The following is a 10,912-nucleotide window of genomic DNA, read 5'->3' as shown; positions in this document are numbered from 1 at the left end:
TGACCATCTTCTCCAGGCGATCGGTGTTGGAGGTGGATCTGCACGCTTGCTGTTCTGTGGGCTGCTGCTGCATGGGTGTCATAAAATTTTCCCACTCCAAGGACACTGCCGATACCATTCCCTTTTGGGCACTAGCTGCGGCTTGTGTTGTTTGCTGCCCTCCTGGTCGTCCTGGGTTTGCGGAAGTCAGTCTGTCGGCGTACAACTGGCTAGAGGAGGGGGAGGATGTCAATCTCCTCTCTAAAGTCTCCACAAGGGCCTGCTGGTATTCTTCCATTTTGATCTGTCTGACTCTTTCTTCAAGCAGTTTTGGAACATTGTGTTTGTACCGTGGATCCAGAAGGGTATAAACCCAGTAATTGGTGTTGTCCAGAATGCGCACAATACATGGGTCGCGTTCAATGCAGTCTAGCATGAATTGAGCCATGTGTGCCAGAGTCCTGCCAGAATCCTCATCATCCTCTTGTGAGCGTTGTGATAGTTGTTGTGATGCATCATAGTCGTCACCTTCTTCCTGGTCTGCTTCTGCTGACCATTCGCGCTGAATTGTGGAAGTCCAACGTGCACCGCTCTGGCCCTCGTCAGTGGTGGCAGGAAATTCCTGCTCCAACTCCAGCTGTTCCTCCTCCTCTTCTTCGTCATAGCTGCTGGGGCCAGCGTTTCCTGAGGCGGATGGCCTGATGTTGGTACCATCACGCTGATCGTTTTCTCCTTCAGATTCCCCCAGTTGCATCATGACAGCTGTTTCCTTGATTTTCAACATTGACCTCTTCAGTAAACACAGCAGTGGTATGGTAATGCTGACTGAAGAGTTGTCACTGCTCACAAGCAACGTGGATTGCTCAAAATTTTGGAGGACTTGGCAGAGGTCCAACATGTTGGCCCAATCGGATCCACAGAAGCTTGGCAGCTGTCCGGATGCGCCTCGGTACTGCGCCGTCATGTACTGGACCACTGCACTCTTCTGCTCGCAAAAGCGGGCTAGCATGTGCAACGTAGAATTCCAGCGCGTAGGGACATCACACAGCAAGCGATGGTTGGGGAGATTGAAGCGCTCCTGCATCTTGGCGAGTGCCCCCGAAGCAGTACTGGAATTTCTGCAATGTTTGGCCACTCGTCGCACCTTCAACAGAAGATCGGCCACGCCTGGGTATGTCCTCAGGAACCGCTGAACTACTAGGTTCATCACATGCGCCAGGCAAGGGATGTGTGTCAGCTTAGCCAACCTTACAGCGCAAATGAGATTACTCCCATTATCACACACAACCATGCCCGGTTTCAGGTCCAGCGGTGCCAGCCACAAATCCGTCTGTTCCTTTATTCCCCTCCAAATTTCCTCCCCTGTGTGCTGCTTATCCCCAAGGCAGATCAGCTTCAGCAACGCTTGCTGACGCATGCCAACAGCTGTGCTGCACTGCTTCCACGATCCTACTGCTGCTGGGTTAGCGTTTCCGGATGAGGTACAGCTTTGAGATGCGTTGGAGGAGAAGGAGTCAGAGAGGTAGGTGCTGCTGTTGTTATCCAGTGGGAGGGGCAGCTGTTTGGGGCGTGGGCAACACCCGCGCCGTAGCAGGTGAGGAATCGCTGCCAGGCTCCACAAGGTTCACCCAGTGCGCGGTAAGGGAGATGTATCGACCCTGGCCGAACGCACTCGTCCAGGTGTCAGTGGTGAGGTGAACCTTGCAGGCAACGGCATTTTTCAAGCTTCGGGTTATTTTGCTGACCACGTGCTCATGCAACTCAGGCACTGCAGAGCGCGCAAAGTGGTAGCGGCTGGGAACCACGTAACGTGGGATGGCCACTGACATCATGCCCTTGAAGCTGTTTGTCTCCACCACTCGATATGGCAGCATTTCGCAGGCCAGAAGCTTGGCTATGCTGGCTGTTACTGCCACGGCCCGGGAGTCATTTGCTGGCAATTTCCTCTTGCGATCAAACATCTCCGAGACAGACAACTGAATCGTAGGGCTGCACACTGAAGGGCTGTTGGTTGTTGTGTTTGATGAACACTGGGAGACCTCAAGAGCACTACTCCGGAAAGTGACAGTGTCAGCGTCGTCTGATGTTTGTGAATGTTGTGAACCACGCAATGGCTGGGCTACTGCTGCTGCTGAGGCGGGTCTGGTGGTGAGTCTGGTGACCCCAAGGGAGGCAGTGTTGCTGGTACCCTGTCCTGCCGCGTTTGCCCACAGAGTGGGATGTTTGGATAGCATGTGGCGGCTCATGCTGGTGGTGGAGAGGTTGTTAATACTTTTCCCCCTGCTCAGGCGGGTCTTGCACACCTTGCAAATCGCCATAGTACCATCCTCAGTGCAGTCTTCAAAGAAAGCCCAGACTTTGGAGCACCTGCCTTGCTGGCGATTTCTGTTTGCGCCTCTTTTGCCTCTCACTTGAACTTCCACGCTTGTGGTGCCTGAAATTGCGCGCCGCCTACCTTGTGGCACAAGGCGAACTCGTGCAGCAGTGGGTTCTTCAACAGACTCATCTGTGCTGCTGCTACGACGGCGATGTTCTCGTTCACAAACAAAATCTGGGTCTCTGTCCACATTGTCCATACCCTCCTCTTCCATCTCCTGAAACTCGTCATATGTCATTGTGGGGGGCCGCCGCCGTGGAGTAGAGCTCCCCAGAACAACCTCTGCGCAGCTCACTCCAACGTCGTCTTCCAGATCTTGTCGGCCGACCTCCTGCAATTGCAACCCCTCCTGCCCAACTTACTCTGGGATTTGGGTTTCCGAGTCCTCCTCGGACTCGCCTTGTATTTCAGTGCGCGGTGCATTTCCCACAGTTAATGGTTGTGAATCCGGGCACAACATTTCTGGCTGTTCCTCCATTGACCTTTGAAAGGTGGAAGTTTGTTGGGCTGGGAATAGCTCCTGCGAATACCCCATTGTGTCCTGAGGTAATTCATCGGACTGGTTATCTGGCAGTTGTGTGCGTGGTGTCGCTGCCGGTTGTGTCAGCTTTGTGCCCACTGGCTCCTTGTAACTGGCTGAGGACTCGGACCTCGTGCGTGATGTGCTGGTGCTGCTTAACCCACTGCTGGACGCTTGAGAGGTCATCCAAGTAATTATCTGGTCCTGTTCTTTTGGATTTGTGAGGGTTGTTGTCCTGGACAACATGGGCGGTATTGAGTGGGTTTTCTTGGGTGCTCCCCTGTGGCCTGTACGTGAACTGTCAGGGGAAACACCTCTTACCTTGCCCCTCCCTCTTTCACCGGATTTCTTCCTCATTTCACTTATCCTTAAAGTACACGCTGACTGGCAGCAGTACAGTGGCAGTACAGAAATGCTATACAGTGGTGGGTGAGCGGTGTACCACTATTCCCAGCAGCGACACAGAGCACAATGCTATACAGTGGCGGGTGAGCGGTGTACCACTATTCCCAGCAGCGACACAGAGCACAATGCTATACAGTGGCGGGTGAGCGGTGTACTACTGTTCCCAGCAGACACAGAGTGGCAGTAAACACAATGCTATATAGTGTGGCTGAGCGAGCGGTGTACTACTATGCCCAGCAGACACAGAGTGGCAGTAAACAGAATGCTATATAGTGTGGCTGAGCGAGGTACACAGAGTGGCAGTAAACAGAATGCTATATAGTGTGGCTGAGCGAGCGGTGTACTACTATTCCCAGCAGACACAGAACAGTAAACAGAATGCTATATAGTGTGGCTGAGCGGTGTACTACTATTCCCAGCAGCGACACAAAGCACAATGCTATACAGTGGTGGGTGAGCGGCGTACTACTATTCCCAGCAGACACAGAGTGGCAAAAAACAGAATGCTATATAGTGTGGCTGAGCGAGGTACACAGAGTGGCAGTAAACAGAATGCTATATAGTGTGGCTGAGCGAGCGGTGTACTACTATTCCCAGCAGACACAGAACAGTAAACAGAATGCTATATAGTGTGGCTGAGCGGTGTACCACTATTCCCAGCAGCGACACAGAGCACAATGCTATACAGTGGCGGGTGAGCGGTGTACCACTATTCCCAGCAGCGACACAGAGCACAATGCTATACAGTGGCGGGTGAGCGGTGTACCACTATTCCCAGCAGCGACACAGAGCACAATGCTATACAGTGGTGGGTGAGCGGTGTACCACTATTCCCAGCAGCGACACAGAGCACAATGCTATACAGTGGCTGAGCGAGCGGTGTACTACTATTCCCAGCAGACACAGAGTGGCAGTAAACAGAATGCTATATAGTGTGGCTGAGCGAGGTACACAGAGTGGCAGTAAACAGAATGCTATATAGTGTGGCTGAGCGAGGTACACAGAGTGGCAGTAAACAGAATGCTATATAGTGTGGCTGAGCGAGCGGTGTACTACTATTCCCAGCAGACACAGAACAGTAAACAGAATGCTATATAGTGTGGCTGAGCGGTGTACCACTATTCCCAGCAGCAACACAGAGCACAATGCTATACAGTGGCGGGTGAGCGGTGTACTACTATTCCCAGCAGACACAGAGTGGCAGTAAACAGAATGCCATATAGTGTGGCTAAGCGAGGTACACAGAGTGGCAGTAAACAGAATGCTATATAGTGTGGCTGAGCGAGCGGTGTACTACTATTCCCAGCAGACACAGAACAGTAAACAGAATGCTATATATTGTGGCTGAGCGGTGTACCACTATTCCCAGCAGCGACACAGAGCACAATGCTATACAGTGGCGGGTGAGCGGTGTACCACTATTCCCAGCAGCGACACAGAGCACAATGCTATACAGTGGCTGAGCGAGCGGTGTACTACTATTCCCAGCAGACACAGAGTGGCAGTAAACAGAATGCTATATAGTGTGGCTGAGCGAGGTACACAGAGATGCAGTAAACAGAATGCTATATAGTGTGGCTGAGCGAGCGGTGTACTACTATTCCCAGCAGACACAGAACAGTAAACAGAATGCTATATAGTGTGGCTGAGCGGTGTACCACTATTCCCAGCAGCGACACAGAGCACAATGCTATACAGTGGCGGGTGAGCGGTGTACTACTATTCCCAGCAGACACAGAGTGACAGTAAACAGAATGCTATATAGTGTGGCTGAGCGAGGTACACAGAGTGGCAGTAAACACAATGCTATATAGTGTGGCTGAGCGAGCGGTGTACTACTATTCCCAGCAGACACAGAGTGGCAGTAAACAGAATGCTATATAGTGTGGCTGAGCGAGGTACACAGAGTGGCAGTAAACAGAATGCTATATAGTGTGGCTGAGCGAGCGCTGTACTACTATTCCCAGCAGCGACACAATGACTGGGGGGACCCTGGCTAGCGTGGCTGGAGCGTGAACTACCCTGCCTGCCTACCCAAAGCTAAACCCACAGACAAATGGCGGAGATATGACGTGGTTCGGGTATTTATTTACCCGAACCACGTGACAGTTCGGCCAATCAGAGCGCGTTCGGGTCCGAACCACGTGACCCGTTCAGCCAATCACAGCGCTAGCCGAACGTTCGGGGAACGTTCGGCCATGCGCTCTTAGTTCGGCCATGTGGCCGAACGGTTTGGCCGAACACCATCAGGTGTTCGGCCGAACTCGAACATCACCCGAACAGGGTGATGTTCTGCAGAACCCGAACAGTGGCGAACACTGTTCGCCCAACACTACCTAGGGCCTGGAGGGAGTCTAGGGGCCTGATGGACACTAGCCCCCATCAAATCTAACTAAAAAAGCTAGGTGACCATCAGAGGTTGGCAAAATGTGCTATCTTGCCTAGGGCCCCATTTTATCTTAATGCATTTCTGCAGAGATCCCTTTATATGGTGTAAAGTGATATCATTTGTAAAGTTAAAAAAACAAAAAACAAATGATGTGGAGGACAGTGCTTTGTTCAATACATGTATTTTTCTTATTGTTAGTGGATTATGCTCCAGGCATTCTACAGTACACCAGCATCTGCTACCAGCTTCTATTTTAACATTTTAATAGAAGGGACTAAGTCTTTAAGGGTGATAAGGCAGAAAATCAGAGAACTTTTAAATAAAAAATCCATTATGTAAATATTAGGACTATAACTACCATATTTTTGGGACTATAAGACGCCACTGACCATAAGACACAGACCCATTAGAGGACAAAAAGCAGGGGAATATATATATATGCATCCATGGTGAAGGGACATCTTGTGGACTACGCCCCCTTTGTACCTCATGCACCCTTGTACCTCTTCTGTCTCCCTGTGTCCTCCTCTGTCTCCGTGTCCTCCGGTGTCCCTCATGTGTCCGCCTCTGTCCTCCTTGTGTTTTCCTGTGTCTGCCATGTGTCCGCCTCTGTCCTCCTTGTGTCCTCCTCTATGCCCCTTTGTGTCCCCCTTTGTCCTCAGTTGGTCCCCCTGTGTCCCCCTCTGCATGGGCACAGTACAGGGAGTCCCCAACATTGCGGCAGGTTGGAGGTTTGTATTGGCAGGTGTTCACAGGTCAGGAACTCCCTGCATTTGGACTATAAGAGGCAGTGACTTTCCCCCCCCACTTTTGGGGGAGAAAAAGCAAGTCTTATAGTCCAAAAACTACAGTATATTCTTGGCACGGTTGTTAGGTTAGAAAGGACACATCTAAATAATCACTGTTACAGACAGAAATAATAATGCCAGAATGTTTCTCAAGTGCATAACCACCAAGAACATTAAGACTGATATTGTTGTTTACTTCCTGGCATTTTAGGGAAGCTGGCTGTAAAAAGTAAACAGGCGGCTTTTAGCCTAAATACGCATTTTAACTCAGTGAGTGAGGTAAACAGAGAGAATAATGTATCATGCATTTTCATCCGTCGGTTGAAGTAGAGGAAACAGATCATGCATTTTCATCCATTTAGAAGAGAGGAAACATAGCATACATTTATGTCTGTTCAATGGAGAAAATGTATCAGGAAACTTGCTGACATATTCAGATAACCAGCAGTTTGTGAAGGGATGATAGGCTCCTTTGACACTGCATCAGTTGCACTGCAGAATAATTTTGCATGTCAGCTCGCTGCCCAAACAACCCTATGGGCCTCTTCACCGTACTGCATTGTAAACGATCGTGTTATTTTAACTCACTGCATGACAAGATTTTGTCAAAACTGAAATATATCAGTTGCTGTCAGTTAACTGAAAGGATAACTGATGTGCAAGGTAATGTCCATGTTTTCTTATGGCTCAATATTACAGTTTAACAGTCTGCTGACCAGGAAGCTGTTATGGGGTAATGGCCATTCTCAAAATGGAGGACGGAGAATTCCATTGATCACAGTGGACAAACTGGACGCAGGAGAGGAGAAAGAGATCGATGAGTAGACTACATGGCAGGTAAGTATGATATGTGTTTATTTCGACTTGTAATTTTCAGGTTTTTTTTAGGATTGCTTAAAGTGGACCTGAACTCTTGCACAGGACACAAGGAAAACACAAAGAAAACATGTAACAGAAATGTACCCTGTATGTATTTAAAGAGTTTAGCCTGTGTAATTCCCCCTCATTTGGGTCTAATCACTAGTTGTAATTTCATCCCCCCCTCCCCCCCCCGTGTCACATGACTGCCTATGGCAGATAAGCAAATAAGCCTATTTGAAAGCACAGGCTGTAAACAACGTGTCTGCTTCCGTGAATCAGGAAGTAGAAACTACACAGATTTATTTTATGATTTGTATCAGCTGTAACAAAGAAATGTTTTATGTTTAAAGGTTATTATGCTGTTGTGTATCTTTTAGATCTTTTAGAGCAGAGAGGAGTTCTGAGTTCAGGTCCACTTTAAGGCTAGGTTCATAGTGGTGCGTTGCATGACACACGCAATATGATGTACTGTATGTGCACTGCAATAGACATTGAACAAATACTTCAATTCAAAGGCTGCATGCAGTGAGTTTGAATAACACAATTACTTACAATGCAAAGATGTGAACTGGTCCGTAGAATCATATAAGCAGTGAGTTGATATAAGTGCATATATTGAGTGCGTGACCCCATGCACTCGTCTACCAGAGTTGCCAGATCATGCGCACGCACTGCCGCAGGGACACCGATTAGAGAGGCTTAGCTTAGGCTTTGCTTTTTACTCTACAACCTACTAAGCACCAAATGTTAAGTGTATGACATGAAAACAGCCTCATTAATAATTAATTTTTTAGCAATAAATTGCTTAATTTATATGAAGGACTGTGTACATGCTTACTCAATGGACTACTTTTGAGATGACCAGCTTTGTATTTGTATATAAATACATAGTTTTAATGACAGGCATTGAGTCCAATAAGCAGGGCTGGTGCTATCATAAGGGTAAAGGGGGCCATTGCCCCAGGGTCCCCACATCCCAATGAGTCCCTAAGTATCCACCACCACCCCACTAAATGATGTGCTCCCCCCTTATAGCATTACAGAGGCAGTGGGGACAGGCACAAACTCATCACCTCCAAGTTCCAGGCATTGTAGGTCAGTCTTTCTCCCCCTGTCTGCACTTGCTGCTTCTCCGTTTTGACTCTAGTGCCACTGCCTGATGTGAGAAGAAGGAAGTGCAGAGCAACAACACTACAGAGGAGACAGGCAGACCTGCAACACCTGGGACTCAGAGAAGGTGCTCCACTGCTCTTTGTAACACTAGGAGTAGGGGTGGGAAGTTTATTAGGGGATACATTCTGTCAGTATACTGCAGGGGAGCTCACATATGGCTAGTATACTGGGGGGCGGGTGAGGGAGAGCACATCAGGCTACTATATTGGGGGAGGGGGGCACATCTAACCACTATACTGGGAACAAGGGGACATCTGGCTACAAAACAGGGGGAAGGAGGGGGAGCACACCTGGCTATTAAACTGGAGGGGTCATTAGGGGCACATCTGACTACTATGCTGGAGGAAGAAGGGGTGTCAAAGGATCCCCAGGTTACTTTTTCCCTGGGGCACCATTGTAGCTAAAACCAGCCCTACCAATAAGTAGTCATACTATATCTTTCTATATTTGGAATTTTACTTTAACTGGTTCAGTACCTTGTAACCTAAACCCAAATAATACACTTTCAAAAAAAGTATAGTGTGATTTTCATGAAACTTACACACCAGTGAAAACAACCGGTAGGCCTGACAGGCTAGATCACAGGTGTCGAACTCCAGGCCTGGAGGGCCATATCCATGGCAGTGTTTAGGATGGACTGAGAAATGGATACATGTGTTCTACCTGATGGACCACACCTTTCCTGATTCAGACCCATCAATTAATTTGAGCTGAGTCAAAAATGTTTGAGGACTTCGGCCCTCGAAGAACAGGTTTGACATCCCTGGGCTAGACAGAACATACATTAGAAGGACCATCGAGAAATGTATGACATATATGATGTGCTGTTACATATAAATGTTATCTTACTATTCAAAAAGTTTCCTTGTATTAGTCTGAAATTATGGTCCTTGAAGAACAAGACTAAACTGCAAAACTACAAAAAAAGATTTTAAAAAAGCTCCACTTTTGTATGAGTATTCACTTTTGTGTTATAAAAGAAGAAGAGGAAAGAAAAGATTTTGCTATTTGCCCAGCTTGGGGCTATGGTACTCGGTACACAGAAGTGAATTCTCTACTGAATCCCTGCAAACTGTGATGATTAATCTATTGTTAGCTCTGTCTGTGAAGAGCCCAGGAAAAATAGAAACAGGAACCTACACTACAAAAGGATTCACATTACTGAAATCTTAAGTGTAACGAAAGTGTAATAATTTGACTACACCCCATCTTAAATGGAAGATGGTAAAGAGCATTCCCAGCAGGAGCTGTTGGAAGAATAATCACAAGTTCCATGGCCAAGCCTCCCAAACAGCCCTCAAAGAGGCCCATTCACTGGGCAAGCACCTGCAAAAACAGATCAATAGCATGGAATGTTCATTGAAATAGCAGTTCACAAAACATGTTATTCCACATGGAACTTAAACTATTCATCATAGCTGTAACATATTGATCTAAGATTACAATGGTCAACTGAAAAGGTAAAAAAAAATGGTAGAAAAGTTAAATATAGCAAAAATACATAGCAACTTCGTGCTATTGTATATGTATCTTGCTCATTGTATGTGCAGCTAAATGCAATATGTATGTTCTACTGTACAGTGCCATAGAAGACATTGGTTCTGTGTAAATCAATACGAATACACTATAATCTCGTTATAGTAAACTCCATGGGAGCGGGAAAAGTGGTTTACTGTATACGTTTACTATATCATAAATTGTCCTATAAATGTCCCAGCATGCTCTGGGGCATTCTCTGCTGCAAAGGAGCAACTCTGCCCTCCCATTGAAGGTACAGTACAAGCACTTGCACATTTGGTGGACTTCTCAGTTAAGTATACCTTAGGGCTGCATTGCCAGACTGGACATATTGCTGGTACAGTATTGCTGGTACAGGAGAAGGGTTCCTTAAAAATTGCAGCCTTCACTGAATAGAGGCAGCAGTGGCGTAGCTAAGGAGCTGTGCGCCCCGATGCAAGTTTTACACTGGGGCCCCCCAAGCACTCTATACATAACAATTGATACAGCGCACCAAAACCTGCCAATGGCAACTACAGTGTCATAGATGCAATAGGGGATGGGGAATAGTTTGATAATGATTACCACTATTCAAAGTGCATCCATCTGAAAATGGCGCCTGCGAATAATGGCGCACGGTGTTGCCGCTAATCCGTTTGCCGCTAATCGCTATTTAACGTTAAAGCCTTATTGTTATTTAACGTTAAAGCCTTATTGTTATTTACCGTTAACACACAGAACCCTCTCTGTACCTATCCCTAACCCCTAACCCTAACCACCCCCTGGTGGTGCCTAACCCTAAGACCCCCCTGGTGGTGCCTAACCTTAAGACCCCCCTGGTGGTGCCTAACCCTAAGACCCCCCTGGTGGTGCCTAACCCTAAGATCCCCCTGGTGGTGCCTAACCCTAAGACCCCCCTGGTT

Source organism: Hyperolius riggenbachi, chromosome 5 (assembly GCF_040937935.1).
Source record: "Hyperolius riggenbachi isolate aHypRig1 chromosome 5, aHypRig1.pri, whole genome shotgun sequence".
Taxonomy (NCBI): Eukaryota; Metazoa; Chordata; class Amphibia; order Anura; family Hyperoliidae; genus Hyperolius; species Hyperolius riggenbachi.
The sequence above is the reverse complement of the archived record's forward strand: the minus strand, read 5'-3'. Positions refer to the sequence as shown.